We start from the raw sequence: 19919 nt of genomic DNA, 5'->3' as shown, positions 1-19919 counted from the left end.
TCTGTGAAGTTGCTTTCTGCTGAGAGAGTGTAATCCATGCTCAGCAGTGGCCCTGGAGGCAGGCACACGTCTGGGAGTCCCAACGTGGGGCCCCGTGGGTGACTCAGTGGCAGGGAGAAATAAGATGACAGAATGTCCATGGGTCTAGGGTTGAGACTGAATATAGAACAACATTAGAGAGAGTTGATTCATGGACGGCCATGGTCATTATGGGAACTTGGGAAGATAAACATTCAGAGCCTTCCAACATGCCAAGGTACTTATTCTCCCAACAGTAGAGTAAGCTGTTATAAATATTAATAAATAAATATTCGTTGAGCCTCTCTGATATTCAGTGCGTTCTTCCCGGCACTGGAGGATTCCTAGCAAGTATCAGAGAAGTCAAGAGAGGCCGTGTGCGGAGCAGCTGTGGATATGTGCCTACGGGCTGGCCCCGGTGGAGGTCACAGCTGCGCTCTTACTTACTAGCTTAGTGCTCCCCAGATGAGCTGTCTAACGTCTCCATGACTCAGTCTCCTTGTCCATAACGAGCACAAAATGGAAGTCCCTGCATTGTGGGATTATTGTGAGGTCGTACTTTATACATGTAACATTTTTACAGCACACTGGTAAGCACCCAACAGACGTTAGCTCTTTTATCAAGACTCTCGCTGATATTTAGTATTGTGGCTCTAAGGTCCGAGCCCCAGCTCCACCGTGAAACAGCTGTGTGGCTTCCAACAAGTCCCTCAACGTCTGCGTTTCTCTGAGACACAGCGCTCCTGGCAGTAGAATGAGGATTGTAATACTTGCCCCCTGGCTGAAGGGATACTTCCACAGATCTCCATAACCAACCCTCTGGTGAAAGTCCTTTGCCAAGCTACGAAGTTCTGGGCAAGGGCAAAGTCTCAGGAGTTCTTATTTTAATAAGGCATTTATTAAGAATAAGTTGTTATGGTCTAGTTGCAGAAATAAGGGATGCAGAAGAAAAGGTGATGGTGTCTCTAGGGTAGTCTGAATAGGGAATGAATGGAAGGGTGGAGGCAGTATCTCCCGAGTGGTCTGAGAGGATCGTTGGGTGCGGTGGGGTTGGCACTGACCTGAAGGAAGGGGGGGCACCAGATCGGCTGATAGTCTAGTGGCCAGTTCCGTGAGAGAATGATCAGGGTGCTGAGCACAGAGTAGCCGCCCCTGGTCTCTCTGCAGCCCTTAGAGGTGCTGTGACACCTGCTCCCCAACGCACTCTTCTCCAATTCTCACGAACATACTCTCACAACTCCCATTTTACAGACGTGGAGAATAAGGCTCGGAAGGGTTAAGTTGCTTGCTGGAGTACATGTGGTTAACGAGCGGTGCTGATGGGATCCGGGGGCTCTTCTGCCTTCTGCCTGATTTGGGAGTGGAGGCTTTGAAGCATTGGGGCTCTGTCGCTTCCTCCGAAGAGGGGCAGACCTGGGACCGGCTGCTCTTGTGAAGGATAGTGCCGAGGGCTTTCTCACTTCTGGGTCTTCTCACCTATTGTTCCCACGGCCGGAAACATTCTCTGCCTTCACCCATTGGACTCTCTCCTGCTTCTTCAATTTTGTTTTTCTAGGAAGGCTTTTTTGATATTCTTCCTCCCCATTTCTGGGCCATAGGTCCCTCTGAACTTCCATACATAGCCCTTGTCACGTTGTTGCATCACACAGTTTCTCTGTTTTGAGCCTTCAGCTGGGCTGTGAGCCTGTGTGAGCAGAGACAGGGTCTGCAAAGAAGGGGGGAAGATGGAAAGAAGGGAGGAAGGAAGGAAGGAAGGAAGGAAGGAAGGAAGGAAGGAAGGAAATAGGGAAATAGGGAAAGAAGGAAGGGAGGGAGGGAGGGGAGAAGGAAGGAAGGAAAAGAAAGAGGGAGGATGTATATTAAAAGATAAACCTTGTAAATAGGGCTTTGGAATTTCAGATTGGAGAATAATTCTCAGAAGCTTCTTTAGTGCAGAATTCTTGTATCCCTCCCACTCCCCATACACGCATATGGGAAATGTATCATTCTTTCCCTTGAACCTGGAGCTCTCACAAGCCACCCATCAGAATGGGAGCCGGTCTTGTCTGCTCGCATCTCCTTCACCTGCCCAGCTAACATGTGGGCCCTATTGCTCAGAGCCATTGCAACCAATTTGGTCGATAATCTGCAAATTAAAAATTCAATAAGTAGTTCCCAGAATCATTTTCAAAAGCTGGGACATAGAAATTAACATGTTAATAATCGGTGCGCGATGGGGTGGGTTTTCTGCTGTGGATTGTCATTGCTTTACTTTGGCATTATAAAGAGTTCATGGGATGCGTTCCTTTAATTTTGCTGCACAGAGTGTAGGCTTTTAGGGGTGTTTGGTGAGTATCGATGTGGGTAATGATATTGCACATGGATTTTGTGGCAACTCAGGCAGGAAATAAATAGGGTTCAGTAGGATTCATCAGAATTTCCTTTAATAAGAAGGCCTTACCTCTATGTAGCACTTTTTGGCCCATCCTCAAATGGATCTCTCGTATGCTCCCAACCAGACTGCAGGGCAAGGCAGTAGCCGGCGTTTCTTCCCGGCCACACGCATGAGGAGAAGTGTCCGAAAGCACATGGACTCCCTCTGGCAGGTGGTGGGTGGTAAAGTGGGATGAGAAGCTAGCTGTGTCCATTCCTAGATGGAGAGTTTGCTGACCTACGCGTCGAGCCCCACGGTACTGACAAATTCACAGAAAGGTTGCCCTAGAGATTCAAGCATAAAAACCTGAAGCCAGGATACCTGGTCTAAGCCCGGCTCCGAGAGCAGCAAGACTTTGACAGACAGCCCTGGGTTCAAGTGTCTGCTCTACCACGGGTTAGTCGCAAGACCTCAGACTTGTCACTTGAACTCTCTCCACTTTAGGTGCCTCATTTAAATGCTGGAGGTAATAATACCTACTTCTCAGAGTCACCATTAGGCTGAGAGGAGAGGGTGCGTGAGAATGGACTGAGTGGGTGCTTAGTGGGATCCCCGGCTCTTGAAATCGAAGATGCGTGTGACAAGGTATCTGACACGAAGACCTAGCAAGCGATCTTCGCTGTGCTGTCCCTAAGGTAGCCGCTAGCCCCGTGTGACTTTTCACATTTAAACGGATCGCACTTCGAATAAAACGTGAAATCTAGTTCCTCTCACTACCCACATGTCAAGCGTCCGGTAGCCACAGGGGGCCGGTGGCCACCGTACCGCTCGGCAGAGAGGCAGACCCCTTCCGTCACTGCAGAAAGTTTGGTGGGACCTCGCTGCCTTTGGAGAAATGACCTCTCCGGAGAGACAGGCAGGGGGGTGCCCTGCGAGGTCTAGAGTCCACGTGGCCACAAGAGGAGGCCAGCATCGAGGCGTGGACCGGTGGGTGCCCACTTGCCGTTGTTCGACGACGTCGTTTCCACGGGGGCTGTGCAACCCGTGGGTAAGGCAGCCAGTGCGGTGCGTTGACTAGGCGCACTCCAGAACATGCTGCTGATAATTGTGTGCGGCGCTGCAAATGGCGGGTGATTTCCTCTCAGGTGCCCGCTGTACACGCCTGTGTGGCATGCTTTATTGCTGGGTGGATTTACACTCTGCATTTGCCATAAAAACTGTTTCCAAAAGAAACAAGAAGCATGGCAAGATAAAAAGCGATATAAAAAGGGTATTTTGTGATTTATTTATGTCAAATTATGGAAGATGACAGGAGGCATTACAGTCCAAAATTAGTTGTCACAGTCAGGCTATAAATCCTGCAGGACGGGAGCTAAAGGGTTGGGTTGGGAACCAGGACCCCTGGGTCTATGAGGGGCCTGAGTGCAAACGAGGGAAGGGAGTTCGAAAAACCCTTCCCCGAGGGGCTTGGCCGGCCCTCGTGCTGAGAAGCTGGCACTTCATAGCTAATGAGTATTGGATGCTTGCTGTTTTAAGTGTATAATCTCATTTAATTCGCACGAGCTGTTTTACTCACCTTGCGGTTGTGGAAACTCAGTACGATGTGTCTGTACCAAGAGGTGCGTTGAATTGGGATGAATCCAGAGAAAGGGGAGGTTGACTTGAATGTACCTGTTATGCTTTCACTAAAGATTTAACTTCATTCATGGTGCCCAGGCATGGATTTAGCACGCCCTGTGTGTCAGACAGGGCACCAAGAATTAGGGGCACAGAGCTGATAAGATAACATGGCCCCTGCCATCAACGGATTTTTGGTCTAGCAAGTGATATACAAACAACTGTGGTATGAATCTGACTGAAAAAAACAGTGATGTGGTGTAGATATATAGAGAATTCTCCAGGGCTACGAGGGGACATGGCTCTAACACCAGCTGAAGTGCCTGGAAGGGTGCCATGGAGGAGACAGACTTGAGATGAAGAATGGCGGTGGTCTCTGAGTTGAATCTGAATCCTTGACAGTCAGGGATGGGGAGAAGGATGGGCCAGCTGACCTCCCCTTAGATCATGATGTGAGTTCTCTCATTTTCCCAGGAAATAAAGGGGCGCGGCACTAATCCGTCTATACTGTCTTTTAAATTCTTTGCATTTCATTGGGGAGTGGTATCCTAAAAAAGTAAGTAGAGGAAGCAGAAGTTTTGAAGCAGAAGACTATTGAAACCCTCTTCTCTCTTGGCTTCCATCAAGTATTCTCCTTCCTCAGCCACTCCTTCTTGTTCTCCTTTATGGGTTCTTGTGTGTTCAACCCTTAACAATTGATGTCCCCCGCTTCTTCACCAGAGGGATTTCCTTCTGCCTTCTTCCTTTCTCACCCCATACACTGGGAGTGTGACCTCCTCTACTCATATGACTCCAGTTCCCAAGTATTTTCTGATAATTCAGAAATCTATAACATATGTCCTAACGTCTTTCAGATCCATATATCCGCCTGTGTATTAACTATTGTGCCTGAATATTCTACAAATACATCAGACTTGCTCAACACGTCCCAACGTGCCTCTCTTTCCGTATTCCCTACCACTGTAAGAGATGCCACGGACCACCACTCAAGTCAAAACACCAGGAAGCAGCCTCAGATATCCCTTCTCCCATCATCCATACGTCCTGTCATTCTTCAATACATCTTGAATCTGCCTTCATTCCTAACCTATGGCCTCATTGATGAACACTAGTTGCCATTAGCAGAAGAGCAATGTGGAGACAGTGTATGCATGTTTAAATTCTGGCTCCATTAAACTACTAATTCCCTCTGTACCTCAGTCCCCTTATCTGTGAAACGGAGGCAACATGTGAGATCTACTTCCAGAGTTGTTGTGAGGATTTGGTGAATTCTAGAAGAATGCCCAGCATACAAAAGCACTAGTTAAGTTTTTCTGAGTACAATTGAACATTTATTGTACTGAATATTGTGCTGAGCGATTTATATTTACCTTATAGAATCTCCACAATGCTATGGGGCTTTTCATCAGTTCCATTTTACAGGTACAAAAACTGAGTCTTGAAGAAGGGAAATAAATGGCCCGCGCGTCTGAGTCACAAAGCCAGCGTTCTAACTCATAACTGGCTGATAACCAAAACTCATGCCCCTAACTGCTACGCTTTCTGGATTCGCCCTAAAAAGACATCCGAACTGGCCTCCTGGCCTCCAGTTTTTCCTCCTTCCAGTGCCTCTTCCACATGGCTGCTAGACCCTGTTATAAAGAGCACTCGTTTTAAGAAGATTAAGGCATCCCAAACCTCACTATTTCCTCCCTGGCTGGCCTCACTCCAGCCCTGCTCCCACACCCTCATTTTCCATCCCTTTGGCCAACTTTCCAAGAGCCCCCAGGAGCGAATGCAGCCCTGCCAGGGTTCATAAATGCCATTATGTAGTTAGTGGGAACTTAATATTATGGCCACGTATTTATGAACAGTTAAGCTGCCTGGAGGGGGTTGGGAAATGTATTGAGCTCCCTCTAGGGCTTGAGTCATGACTCAATTTTCTCCACCTCTCCAGAGGTAAGACACCTCTTCTTTCAAATGGACTGTGAGGCTTAACTAATGATCATGAAGGACTTACAGGTGCTCGAAGACAAAGGCACTGCTTAAATACGCATGTAATATAAATCATATGTGGATAAAAAGAGACAAGTAAATTAGATCAACCAAAGGTCACTCATTTACTCAGCTGGGCACTCTAAAAGTTCATCCAGGATTGTTTCTTGCCAGGAGTGAATGGATTTGAAAGTAAAGATTTTCTATGGTATTTTGCTCACAAAAGGTTCCTGCAGTGGGTAAAGAATGATATTGCTCATGGTAATAGCAATGAGAGAGGCTAGTGAGGGAGAATAATTTGAAAAAATGAATGTCTCTTGCTATTTTCCTTTGACGAACAATCATAAAAGATCTTCCAGGTTTAATGCTAGGTCCCAGTTTCTTGAGCCTGTGTTTTAGAAACGGATTGATTGTGGTTTTTTACCGGGTCTCTGCTGCGTCCGCATCACCAAATGTCACTTTGCAGTTAGACGGCCCCCATCTGAAAGGCACCGAGAGATGCCAATTGCAATTCAAAAATCTCAATTTTCAAATATACCTTACAGCTTATTCCTGGTGAGAAACACTTTCCCCCCCTCTTGGGCATGGTAAGTGTTGTGCTGAGAAAAAAGGTGGAGAGTGTTCTTTTGAATGAAAGGAAATTTGCAGCTAGGAGCTCAAGTCCCTGGAGCTTAAGAGGCCTCCTTCTTCTTGGGCTTCTTGCTGGGCGGCTTTCCCGTGGGCTCGGGTGAGAGTCGAAGACAATTGAGACAGGGGAGGTAAAAGGCACAGACTAATGGCAGCTACATCCATCCCCTCCTCTGCTGGGGCTTCTGTCAAGGTTATAATCTCTACGTGCAGGTGCCGAGGGGGCCCTGGGCTCTCAGTGGACCAAGTTCATGCAGTAAGCCTTCGGCAAACAGGATCCTTATATTGACATTTGGGATTGTTCAGACTCAGACAAATATCTTCCTGGCTAGGAAGAGCCAACCCCAGGTCCCAACACCCAGTCTGGATTTGAGAGTTAGGAAGAGCTGATGCCTTTGCACCCCCAAATTGTCTTCGGCAGCTCGAGCAAGGAGAGGTTGGGCTCTGGGGAGGCGTCTCAGCAATGGACCTGGATAGTAGAATAGAGAGGGGAGGCCACAGGATGACGTGGGAAGGTCTGCTTCCTGGTGCTCTTACTTGAGAATTGTTTGAGCAAGACGTTCATGTTCTCTGTGCCTCGGCGTCCTCCTCTTCAAAACGAAGGTGTTGGGCCAGTGGCCTCGTAGCCCTAACACGCTCTCTTAAGTGATTGACCTCAGTTCTGTCCTTTGCAGTGACACTTTGCTCTCACCCACGATGGACAACAGAATTTGACAGTTATTACTGAATGAATATTCAGACTTTTCTGTCTGCTCTATTTTATCTAGAAGAAAAACTGCCCCCTTGCTACCTCTGCTTTCTTTTTGGTGTTACTAAAAAAATATGAGAGGAGAGATTGTGGAAGATGGACCCATTTGGCCTTCTCAGCAGATTTGCTGTTTGATTTTTTTTTTCCCCTCACCCTTTTCTTGCTGGCCAGAAGGGTTTGATTTAGTTGGAAAAGTCGCCTAACAGTGCAAATGCTCATTATCTTTATTGGTCATGATCTTTAGGCCCATTTCTCTATCCAAAGTCCTCAAAACAGCCTATTAGTTAAAGTACTCACTTGGACACCTTTAGGGCTGGTGTCACCGTGCCGGGAGAAGGATGATTTCGGGAAGAGTCCTCTGCGACGAGCAGCTCATCACCGCATAACAAGCACGGGGGGTCTTGTGATAGGCAGAGGATGTGGCCACTTAATGCCTGTCCCAATGGCCACAGTTGAGAAAAGCTAGTTCTTACACCGTGTGCTTATCATGCAATAACAGGTGACATGGGAGGGTGGGAGATCCCGTGTCCTTGTCACATGTTGCTCTGGGAGCTGGATTCATGCTGAAACGACTCACAAGTGTCCTAACGTTTCATAGGAAGGGTAATGCGGGGGTCAGCAAGGGAAATGGCCAGTCTCCCCAGTAGTTTCTGAAGATACAATTGAGCAGGCCGAGAACTTCCGGGTACCCTATAGTTTCTAGAGAAAGGATAAATCATGTCATATACTTGAGCTGCATTCCCGAAATCCTCCACCAGTGGGACTGCGGTGCCCTGGGCCTTGAGTTAGGAGAGTGTGACCTTTTTTCAAGTTTGATGAAATTTTGATCAGAGGGAAATTAAATCTAAATGACTCCTCTGTGATCAGAACTTCTGCTATGGTGGAAGATCTTTCATGGAGAGATAGTATCGTTACAAGATGAAAATAGTAAAATGGCGTCACTGCCTCTTTCCTGACTCTTATTGGCCATCTAGTCATGTGATTATTTTTTAGAGAACTACCAGAAAAAATATACAGATACACCCACCCATGCTTTTAGCCATCTTTTTGCTTTTCCTGCCAATATGTAGACTTAACTAAATTAACACATAGAAGCATAATTAATGCAATGATGCATAGATTCTTTCCTTGATAACTCTAAATGAGTGTGCTCATTGATCAGCGGGATTAATCTACCTTCCATTATTTTGCCATGTGTGTCTAAGTCCATTAGTCCATCAGATTCCCAGTGAAACCGGAAAGGCTTTAGCGATGCTTTATTTTGTTATGAATTTGGGCAGATTAAGTGGAGTTTGAAGCCTCAAGTGCTGTAACAACGTGATGACTTTCACTGTAGGTGGAGGTAATGGACCTAATTGAGCATGCTCGTTAAATCTTACCCATCTGCAGGACACATCGCACAATTCAAGATGATGAGGCTCTCTGCCAGAAATAATGATGATCTTACACCTTTTTCATTTTAGTCATTTTCATAGGACAAATGCATTATGCTCAATAGGACTCCACACAGGATTTACTTGACCAAGTCGCTCCCAGTGGGGACTCAAGTAGACTCGGAGGTTTTGCCCACTCCCGCCTCTCCAATTAGGAGCTCAAGGTTGCCAGCTCACTCGTTCTGGTCCAACTAGCTGTGATTTACCTACTTTGTATGTTCTAGGGAAGGATGTCTTGCTAATACTTTAGCACTGTTGAGATTTGGGGCCAGATCATTCTTTGGGGGGAAGGTGGAGGGACTGTGCTGTGTATTGTAGGAAGTTGAGGAGCATCTCTGTTCCCTCTGTAGCCACAACCAAAAATGTCTCCTGACGTTGCCAACTGTCCCCCAGGGGGACAAAATCGCTACTGCTCTGGAGATATTTCTGACACAAAGGGATGAGAATTTAGCCCTTCACATCTAAAATAGAGGCTGAATCTATCTGGCTACCTTATTGGGAGATTTCAAATCAGGTTTTAAAGGTTAGCCTAGATTGCTACCTGATTCAACTCAGCAGGAGAAATCATACCATGTTGCGTGTGAAGCGACTATAATTTATTAGCTCATTAGTCTGGCCTTGAAATCGCCATTTTGAGCCCTTGCCCAAGCTGACCAAGCTGAAGGCTGAGTTGCATTTTTTTACAGACTCAATGCTTCTCCTCTGCTCCTGGGCACTCATTACGGGAGCTCACTGAGTTTACCATGGCCTGCTGCACTCACTGATAAACAGCCTTTACTTGAGTATCCAACGGTTCAAAATCTTTTGCTGCCATCACTTCCCAGCCGATAGAGAAGTTCTGCTCTAGAAATGAGAAGGACAAAGAAAAGGTGATCAGGGAGCTAGGAAGGAGAAGGACTGACCTGTCACATTTATCCTTCTTCATAAGAGAGTCCAAGACCTCACATCACAGCCTCTTAAGGTTGAAAAGGGGAGCAAGAGTCTCTATGCTTCCTGTTGGCATCTTCCCAAATGGCCAAGATGAAGATAAGGCAAGTGGTTTCTCCCCAAGCTACACTGTGCTGGCATGTCCCCCAATGAAGAAACAGGGAGAATTCTCCATTTCTAATCTCTTACTCTGCTTACCATATCTTACCATCCCCTTCGGTAGAGTTAATGATCATACCAGGCAGTCGAGGAGGTTTTTCCATTCAGGGGCATGTCGTACCCGTTCTGACGCCACAATAATTACTGAAATATGCAAGAGGGGCACATTTCGTTTTACCTTGGATTTGATGCTTGCGAATAATTTGGAGACTGGGCAGCCAATTCAAATATCCTGATGGATTTTTATCTGACCAGGTGTTCACTTTGTTCCCTGCTTAGTTCTCTGTCAGCAAAGAGCCCCTCCTCGTGTTGACTCCATTGAGGAGGGCCATATGGTAGGCAAGACCTCCCCTCAATCAAGGTAGTTGCATTTGCGTTCATGCTCTGATGAGACAGGAAAGGGGAGACTCCTCTCCCACGCCGAGAACCTTGTGCTTAGAGCAGAACTGAATGTAGAGGGATGGAGGCTTTTTTTTTTTAATGGTAAAAGCATCAAGGGTACTAGCTGAAGTCATTTAATTGCATACTGAAGTTCTAGGATGTGTTCCAAATTCCACTCCTTCTGTCAATATGAATAAACCATAAACCCTTTGGGGATAAATCATACTAATAAACATACACTTTAAGAAATTAAGAGAACTAGGATTCTATTTGGGTATATCTTCACTAACATTTTTTAGCCTTCCTTGGTAGGAAGGGCATATTAATCTATTTTTATTCTATTCCTTAGTCTACACTAAAGACAATTGTTTCATTAGTACACTTAAGCACTCTGTAGAAGTAATTTTACTATAAACATTATGAAAACATTATTTTCTATTAGCTCTCTTTCCATGAGCTGTACTTTATTTCTATGAACTATTTTCCTTTGGCCATGTTGTCTATAAGAAAACACATTTGTACAGGAAAACATATTTCATCGTTCTATATTTCTATGTGTTCTTATAGAAAGTGCAATGACTTATGTTCACAAAGATACCCACATAAGACCATTTATTTGAAAACTGCCCTGCACTTGAACAAAATTGATATCATTAAGTTAAATGAATTGTCAAAGTAGATTACAGCTGGTACAGGTATGTTTAATTAAGGGGAAGCAGAATTTCAAACAAGGTAAAGAAAATTCTGAGTTATGAACTTAGAAAGTATGTTTAGGCCCCTGGGTTTATACCTGTTTTTGCTATGAATTTGCGGTCAGTCTAAGTCAAGTTATCCGCTGTTTTTAATCTTTAATATATCAATTTACAAGTTTATCTTACTGGGGCTTTATGAAAATTCTGTAAGGATTTCAGGTTAAATTTTTTTCTACAGGTATCCTTATATTTTTATTGTAACTGTCATTCTATATACAATAAAAAATGACTGGCAAGTACAATGAAAAGTAAGGAAAATGATGATGATTGTTAAACTAATCCAGCGCTTGGAACTTAACTCAAACTTGAATTTAATCAAGTTAAGTCATTTGTGCTTTTCATATACAATGGAACAAGTATGACTTTCCTTTCTTCTAAAAGATAACTGTTTCTCGAACTATGGGAAACGGTTATTTACCATCCCACCACTCTTCTTATTTGCAGTGTCCTTGGTTAAATGCACACCCAGGAACAGGCTGCTAGCAACTGATTATATCAATTGCAAAACTACTACGATTTGAAGGCCCCAAAGGGACAGTATCACCAACTAAACTCAGGTATCCCTCTGTCTTTTTGCCAACATTCCAGATTTCTGCCATATTGGTAGTACCGTTTTTTTTTTTTTTTTAAAGATTTCACTTATTTATTTGTCAGAGAGAGAGAGAGAGAGAGAGGACAAGCAGGGGGAGAGGCAGGCAGAGGGAGAAGCAGACTTCCCACTGAGCAAGGAGCCCAATGCGGGACTTGATCCCAGGACCCTGGGATCAAGACCTGAGCCGAAGGCAGACACTTAACGAACCGAGCCACCAGGCATCCCGACAGTACCTGTTTGTTTTTTTTTTTAAAGATTTTATTTATTTATTCGACAGAGATAGAGACAGCCAGAGAGAGAGGGAACACAAGCAGGGGGAGTGGGAGAGGAAGAAGCAGGCTCATAGCGGAAGAGCCTGATGTGGGGCTCGATCCCATAACGCCGGGATCACGCCCTGAGCCGAAGGCAGACGCTTAACCGCTGTGCCACCCAGGAGCCCCTACCGACAGTACCTGTTTTTTTAAAGACTGGTAGAACTGATTCTTACTTGCACAATATGAGTTGATTAATAAGATTATAAATATCACCTATAAATCTCTCTATTTTTATTTGTATGTGAATATCTGTTTGAAAGAGTGCTCCTTTAATTGATGTTTTGTTCTCTCTATGACAGTTATCACTGACCAACAGACTCTCCCATCAGACTGCAAAAAGCACCAAGGGAGTGATTTTGCTTTCCTTGTTATCATATGCTCAGGACCCAGAATCATGCCTGACATGTGGAAACTTAGTAAACATGGCAGTGAATGAATGAATGAATGAATCCATGATGACTGCTGATGGGAACAATTTAGAACTTACCTAATTCAATCCCTTTCCTATACAGATGTGGAAATTAGGCCCAAGATGGTTTGTGAATTGATCCATTCACTTAGTACTCTGTCCTCTGGTTCATCCTTCAAATATTTATTCAACACCTCCTACCTACAAAGCATAGTATTAACTGACGACGGTACCAGAACAGAATAAAACAGAGACCCCGCCTCAAGGGAGGTCAGCGTGAGTGGGGGAATCAGACACAGGAAAACAGTAATGACGCTGTGTGCATCTGCATTCCTTAGGGAGAGGAGCTGAGGATTTAGACAGGAGAAGAACACAAGAGATGATGGTGGTGGGAGGTTGTAGGCAGAGGGGGAGCAGCTGCAAAGGCTCACGACCGGAAATGACACAGCCCACGGTAGGGACCCTTAAGTGATTAAGTATGATGAGCACGCGAACTAACTTTGGAAGGGAATACGCCTTGGTGGTTAGGCTGTGGGCTGGAGTCAGAATCCTCACTCTATGGTTTATGAGCTCTATTGTTTACTAACCTCTTTATGTCTCAGTTTCCTTATCTATAAGATGGAGATAACAGGACTTACCTCATACAGTTGTCTGGAGCAAAGATGAAAAGAAATAGAGTTGTGCCTTATGCACAGTAAGAGCTGGACAAAAGTTTGGGGCTGTGGTTATTATAATAATTAGAAAATGTGCAAGACAAAATTGACGAAACTGGTTAGGTGAGATTGTGAAGGACTTAGCATTTAAATTATATTCTGTAGGCATTAGCCCACCACTGAGATGAGTGTTAGTCAGGGAGGGAAATATCTGGATGTTATTTTAGACAGCAAGAAGTCTCAGATCATCAAATAGAGGAAAGGGCTCCAAGAAACCTAGGATGTGAGACCATTGGGAGGATGTGACTGGGCAGTGGCATTGGAGATTGGAGCTGAAGAGGAGGCAGGGCCTCTAGAAAGAGAATTTAGAAGTGGAACAGTAATGATAGGGAAGGGGGCTCCAAGGTTCCCAGCTTGGAGAGCTGTGTACTTAAGAGAGGTTGTTAACCCAAACTCTGGATACGGGAGAATTAGCATCTTTAGAGATCGCCTAGGTAGCACCCTAGGGCACAGCTTTGTGCCTGGGAGTGTGGTTCACGGCCAACAACATCAACATCACCTGGGAGGTTGTTAGAGATTCCGAATTTCCAGACCCCACCCCAGACCTCCTGAATCACGATACGCATTTGAACCAAATCCCCAGGTGACGTGCATGGACATTAAAGTTAGAAGAGCACCATTCAAGAGCCGATTTTTTGCAAACGTTAGCCCCCGGATCAAATCTGGCCCACTATCTGTTTTTGTTCTTAGCCTGTGTGCCAAGAATGGGTTTTACATTTTTACGTGGTTGAAGAAAGGTGAAGGAAGGATAAGATTTGGTGACACGTTAAAAATTATGTGAACTTCAGGGGCTTAGTCGGTTAAGCGTCTGCCTTCGACTCAGGTCATGATCCCAGAGTCCTGGGATTGAGCCCCGCACTGGGCTCCCTGCTCAGCGGGGAGCCTGCTTCTCCCTCTCCTCCTTGCTCATGTTCTCTCTCGCTATCTCTGTCTCAAATAAAAAAAAAATCTTAAAAAAAAATTATGTGAACTTCAAATTTCAGCATCCTTAAGCAAAATTTTGCTAGAACACAGCCACACTCATTCCTTGACCATCATCAATGGTCATTTTCACTCTATAATGGCAGACTGGTTGCTACAGAGAATGTATGACTCACTAAGCCAAAAATATTTACCATCTGGCTCTTTACAAAAAGTTACTTGGCCTCTGGTCTAGAGAAAGGACTTGGAAGTCGGGCAGCCCTAGGATCTCGTTGCTATTTACCAATACAGAGTGAGTGACTTAAAACTCTGTGCCTTGATTGTTCCCATCTACAAAATGAAGATGAAATTTCTATCCTGTGGGATCATAAGGCTATATAGGAATAATGCATCTGTTGTACTTATCCCAAAGATGTATGGAGTGCTCGCTACATTTTGGCCCTTATTACTCCATAAAAATGTTAATAAATGATCATGACACATCCCAGGTCTTTTGCTTTGATCCTGCATGTTTCTCACAGGTACAGATTTCTTTTTTGGCACATCTGACGATGCTATCCCTCTGAACATTCTCTCTTAAGTTACCTTGATTTCTGCCCTTGTTCAACTAAACCCGTTTTAGAGGAATGCCTAGTAATAATGAAAATTGCTCTTTTACCTCCGTAGTTAGGCCTGTCATGAATAATGACATTAATAACTAATAACCTACAATGTGGTGTAGATACTAGGGAGTAATTTATTCTGGTATTTTTATGCCATCATAATGAATTTGTTTGTTATTCATTGTAATTCTACTTTCAAGGCATAAATCAATGTTGTTTTATATTCTGGGCAGATGCTGTGTGCATTTCCAGAGGTTTTCTAGGGTAAAGAATTAACATTTATTAATAGTAACATAAGCATGGGGTGTTTTGAACACATTTTAAAAGCATCGATAAAGAAATCACCGCCATGGATTCCCCCCCCACCCAATTTGAGGGAATGCTGCAAATAACCATGCTGGTATTTAATACTTGGACCTTGATTTGAACTTAAATTGAATGCAGATAAACATTTTGGTTATCTTGTCAATTGAAGTATAACTTTTCCTCGAAAGAAAGATACTGTTTCAAGAAAATGGAATGCTCCTGCCTTTTTACCTGGGCCTTTTTTTATTAGTTACGGTCTGATATCTCTTCTAGCAAATACTGATATCCAGGGACATTTAGTGCAAAGAGCAAGACAACAGCAGAGCCGAGAATTTATGTGCTGCTATTTCCTGGTTGTGAATAGAATATTTGGGCTGTGGTATTAAGTATCACATAATTTCCTTAGATCTTCAATTATTGTAAACATCTTTTCTTAGTACAGACTTTAAGAGTCAGGAAATAGAGAAACCAATTCACATTTCTAATAAGTTATAATCATCACAAATGAAAAAAATGAAATATTGCTCCAATATGAAACAATCTATTTCTTCTCAACTTTGTAGAGACAAATTCATATGCTTTCTATTTATATTCTTTTTCTCCATCTTATTGTGCTTTATTAATAAACATTGTATTTCCCATTGGCTTCTATTATAGTTCTGCTAAAATTACGTTATGTAATTATTGAGACTATTTCAAACTTTGACTTGAACTTCTTCATATTAAACATCTAAATGTATAAACTCTTTCCACAAGACCTTAAGTTGTAAAACAGTGTGAAAGAATTCTCTAGAGCTCTTTTAAATGTAAAAGAATATATATTACATGTAAGTTACAAAGAGTGCACAATTGTCCAAAAAGTCTTCGAAATGACCGTTGCTTAAAACAAATTTGTATTTGGTTACTAACATGTGCCTGGGACCAGCCTGGGAGAAAATGTGCAATCTGTGAAAACTCTAGATATCCCCATAGTTAGCATTGCTCAATGTTAGAGCAGAAGAACAAAGCAGGCTTATTTTCTGTACCACATTCAGTGTGGTTGAACTCGCTCTGAAGATCTCATTCTCCCTTGCCTTGCCTTTCCATCTTAGAAACGCTAACATAGTAATAAAAATTTGAACTTGGTTGGGAAAGGTAGCCAGCATTCATAAGCAGCTTAAACTCTGAAGTTGTAAAGTTGCTATGAACAGGTTAAAAACAAAAACAAAAGCAAAGAAAGGATAGGATAGGATAGGATAGGATAGGATAGGATAGGGAAGGGAAGAAGGAAAGGAAAGGAAAGGAAAGGAAAGGAAAGGAAAGGAAAGGAAAGGAAAGGAAAAAAGGAAAGAAAAACAACAACAACAACTGACTGTTGGGGGTTAGGTAGTTAAGTGATGACATGGAGAAAAAAATAAAGCCATATTCCAAAGGAACTTTCACTGAATCTTTCTTACTGGACAGCATAGTCTTATACAAAATCTTTGTTACAATGAATGTACTGTTCTAATTTGAAGCACTTTTATCATATGAGGTGCCTGGAATACCATTGTGCATTTCCAGGTGTGACAATGTAGCCTTGTATTTTCTTCTTGGCATTGAGCTCTTCAAGTTTCTGACTTTGGAAGGTGAAGTTGTTTGACGACTTGAATCAATTATAAAATGGTCACCATTTCTTTTGTTACTGAGTATTTGTGGACATTAGTAATGACATGGTTCTGAAAATTGGAAAGAAACAACAGGTCATACAATACGCTATTGCAGGCATAACCTGAATGAGCTTTAAATTCTCAGGAAAATCAGGCTCTGGCCACTTTGCTGAGTATCTTACTCTATAATCTAATGACTGCATAATCTCTAATGCATACCCTGGATGTTACAGTAAAAGCAAGGGGCTGATCATTCAAACATCTGCTCCAGATACCTGCAGAATCCTGTACTCTGTGTGGTGAGAGCTGAACCAACATGGTTCCATAATACATTTCTTCTGTAACAAAATAATACTTTGTTCTGGATGGCTACTAAGTGGTTTACTCAAAAGGAGCAGCAGGGGGGTGATTCAGAAATGCTAGATAATGCATGGCAATTATAGCTTCTGAAAATCGAAGTTGACCGAACATGTCTTTGGAAAGATACCCTAATATTTCTTTTATGCATTCAATGAGCACAGACCCAATACATTTAGCTTGTAACCTGCTTGGAAAAGCTCATTAGAGAGTAAAGTATTTCCTTCTAGTCCTGTCTAGTTTTATTATTTCACTTCTGCTTTTGGAAAGAGAGAGGACTCAAAAGTTGGACTAAGTTATAGCAAACTTTAATGTCTCCCAGGTAGGTAGGCGATAGCGGAAGAAAACACAAGGTTGTCTGTCGCAGCTGCACGAAGTATGTTACAATAGACTTCTGCGCAAGGATTTCTGAGCAACACAGAATCTATACTGATTGTTTAAATGAAGGAACTTGAATGAAGGGGCTACTTCATGGAGGTGTAGCAAAATCACCTTTGTGACCTATTTTCTAATTCAGATGATGTAAATGTCGAATTTCACGTTTTGGACCCTTTTAGAGACCTCTGTGAACCCATGAATTATGGGGGGGAGGTTTCTAATGGTAGGTTCTGAGAAGAATAAAATAAAAGAGAGCATTAAAATTGTACTGCAGGCCTTGGTCTGTCTGACAGCCGCTGTCAGAACAAGTAACAGAACACTGAGGCAACTGTGGGCCAGAGTGTCCCACGTGGTGACCCACGATGGGGACATGGAAGGAAATGACCATGAGTTATAAACAAAATTATTCAACCTACAGACACTTTCCAGATGAACAACTATCTTTCAGCCTGAGCTTTCATTAATAACTATTCAAATATTTACACATATCACTGATGATGGATACGTGTGTTAGACTCCTGAAGCCTTGTCTTGGGGATGAAGGTAATGGCTTTTCCGGTAGGGCAGAGGGGGACGAATTTACTTTTCATGAATGGGTTCTAGAGTGAGAGACTGCGAATGACTCAACGTAATCACTTGAGGAGATTGGAGCAGAATGGTTAAGCTCCACGTTTCCCTTTCTCAACTCTGAGAAAGTGTGTGTGTGTGTGTGTGTGTGTGTGTGTGTGTGTGTGTGCATGTGTGAATTTCAGTCAAAGGGAGTCAGCTTTTCAACCTCCCTTTGACCGTCGTCCCCATCGTTACACTATCCCGCTGTTCCTTATTTGGGTAATGGCTGCGTTCTTCAGAATCTATTGTAAGCCTGAGTTTTACAAACTGGACTGCAGTTTGCTTGTATATTTTGATCTTTATTTGAAGAAAAACTGTGAGATATATCGACGGAAAAGTCAAGAATCCTTTGATAATGCAAGGCACCATTTCTCCTATTCTTAGGTTATCTGTTTATCATACTGCCTGGCTTCATGTTCCAGACCTTGCTCTTTTATGTTTGTTTTCTAGTAAAAAGGGCCCACGTGTAGTTCCCTGTAAAGGTTTTGTGTGTGCTCTTCCCTTTGCCAGGCATACCGTTCCTGCTTCTGGTCACTCACCTAACTCCTATTCATCTTGACTCAGACCTGGCATCCCTTCCAGGGAATCATCCTCCAATCTCTGGGTCCCCTTGAATCATCATTCATGTATCACACAGTGCATCGACATTGGGTGTTCGACTCTGCTTCCTGGACCACTGGGCTTTCAGACTCAGGGACAGGGTCTAATTTCTCTTCGTATCCAGAGTGTGCAGGATCTGGCATGAAGCAGGTCATCAATAAGTATTTGTTGAACTGAACAATTGTATAATTATAAAATTTTCATTTCCCCCAAAGCAGGAAACACTATGTAATCCTCAAGGTAGCTCTAGTGTCCTAGTTAAACCTTAGTCCAATGTGTAAAATTTAATTATCTCTCTCTGATTAATTGGCTCCTGAGATGACTTTTGGATTTTCCCTGTGCTTGGGGTAAAATTAGACCAGTAAGTGTCTGCTTCATCACATGAAGCTACCTGAAGGAGTAAGTTGGGCTTCTTGTGAAGACTAAATTGCAGATTAGGTAATATCTTTTATGTGAAGTAGTAGAGCAGGGAACTAACCCTAATTATCACTACCATGCCAAGTCCACAGCGAATAGGATGGCAATGACAATGTCTGCTATCACCCCAGATCCTCACCCCCGACTCTGTCATGTGGAGAGAATAGGGATCCGATTGTCATGGTTTAGCCGGGAGAAGTCAAGGAATTTTCCCAAGGTCACCATGCTGGAGGAAACGGGATTTGAACCCTAGTCCTCCAGAGTCAGGTCCAGCACTTTCTATCCATTATTCCAGGATGTCTTTCAGCACGGAGAGAAGGCTCCATCACGATTAGAGATTATTTTTACTTTCATCTAACCACTACTCACTATGTTATATAGCGTTGATCAGGCTTTGGTCTCTCCTTAAAGGCTGTCTTGTGCATTGGGCAAATCAAGTACGTTTTCATCAATCTACTAAAAATTGGCTCGGACGGAGTCTATAGAAGGGAGAAGGGAGTCTATAGGAGACGTAGCTAAAGACATAGTAGAGATTGATGATGTATTGAATGTATAACTTTTCTTAGGGCAAGAACACAGACTCTTTTGAAGATAAGTTTCTCAGGGAAGATTTATGTCCGTATTCTTAAAGATGTATGGAATATATACCTTTCCAGGAAGTGGATTGGAAATCTACTTTGGGCCTGTGCCTATGATGAGTCAATTTGCCAATAAAGTGTTTTGGGGTTGGACTATTTGCTATCTACTTTTCTAAGTACCCGAGTGTTTTATACCTTGCCTGGCATCATCCATTTCAGAGGAGAGCACTTTTAAAATGGGTTTCTGTCTAAACTCAGTCACATTTTTAGAGCACGGTGAAATTCATTTGAATAATGGGCTTTATTTTCTATGTGCTTTCAGCAGAATTGTGAGCATGGAAAGAAAACAAGGCAGATTTGTAGGGTAGCTGCAAAGTGAAAAATAGGCATTTGAGTGAGTGACGGCATGTGATTGTTTTTAATTCCCCACCTCTTGTGGATACTTCCCCGGGGTGTCATGGATGGAGGGAAAGGGTGGCTCTTGTCCTTGAATTCACATCAGGACA

At 43.3% G+C, this 19919-nt stretch overlaps 1 protein-coding gene across 3 annotated transcripts in view; it reads left to right on the top strand.

Moving 5' to 3' along the window:
• The window catches only part of PPARGC1A (PPARG coactivator 1 alpha), a 299633-nt gene that overhangs the window by 121058 nt on the left and 158656 nt on the right, over positions 1 to 19919 (top strand). The gene's annotated exons all lie outside the window — the stretch shown is intronic.

This window comes from Ursus arctos, unplaced genomic scaffold (genome assembly GCF_023065955.2).
Source record: "Ursus arctos isolate Adak ecotype North America unplaced genomic scaffold, UrsArc2.0 scaffold_9, whole genome shotgun sequence".
In the NCBI taxonomy this organism is placed as follows: domain Eukaryota; kingdom Metazoa; phylum Chordata; class Mammalia; order Carnivora; family Ursidae; genus Ursus; species Ursus arctos.
This window is presented reverse-complemented; position numbering and strand designations above follow the sequence as displayed.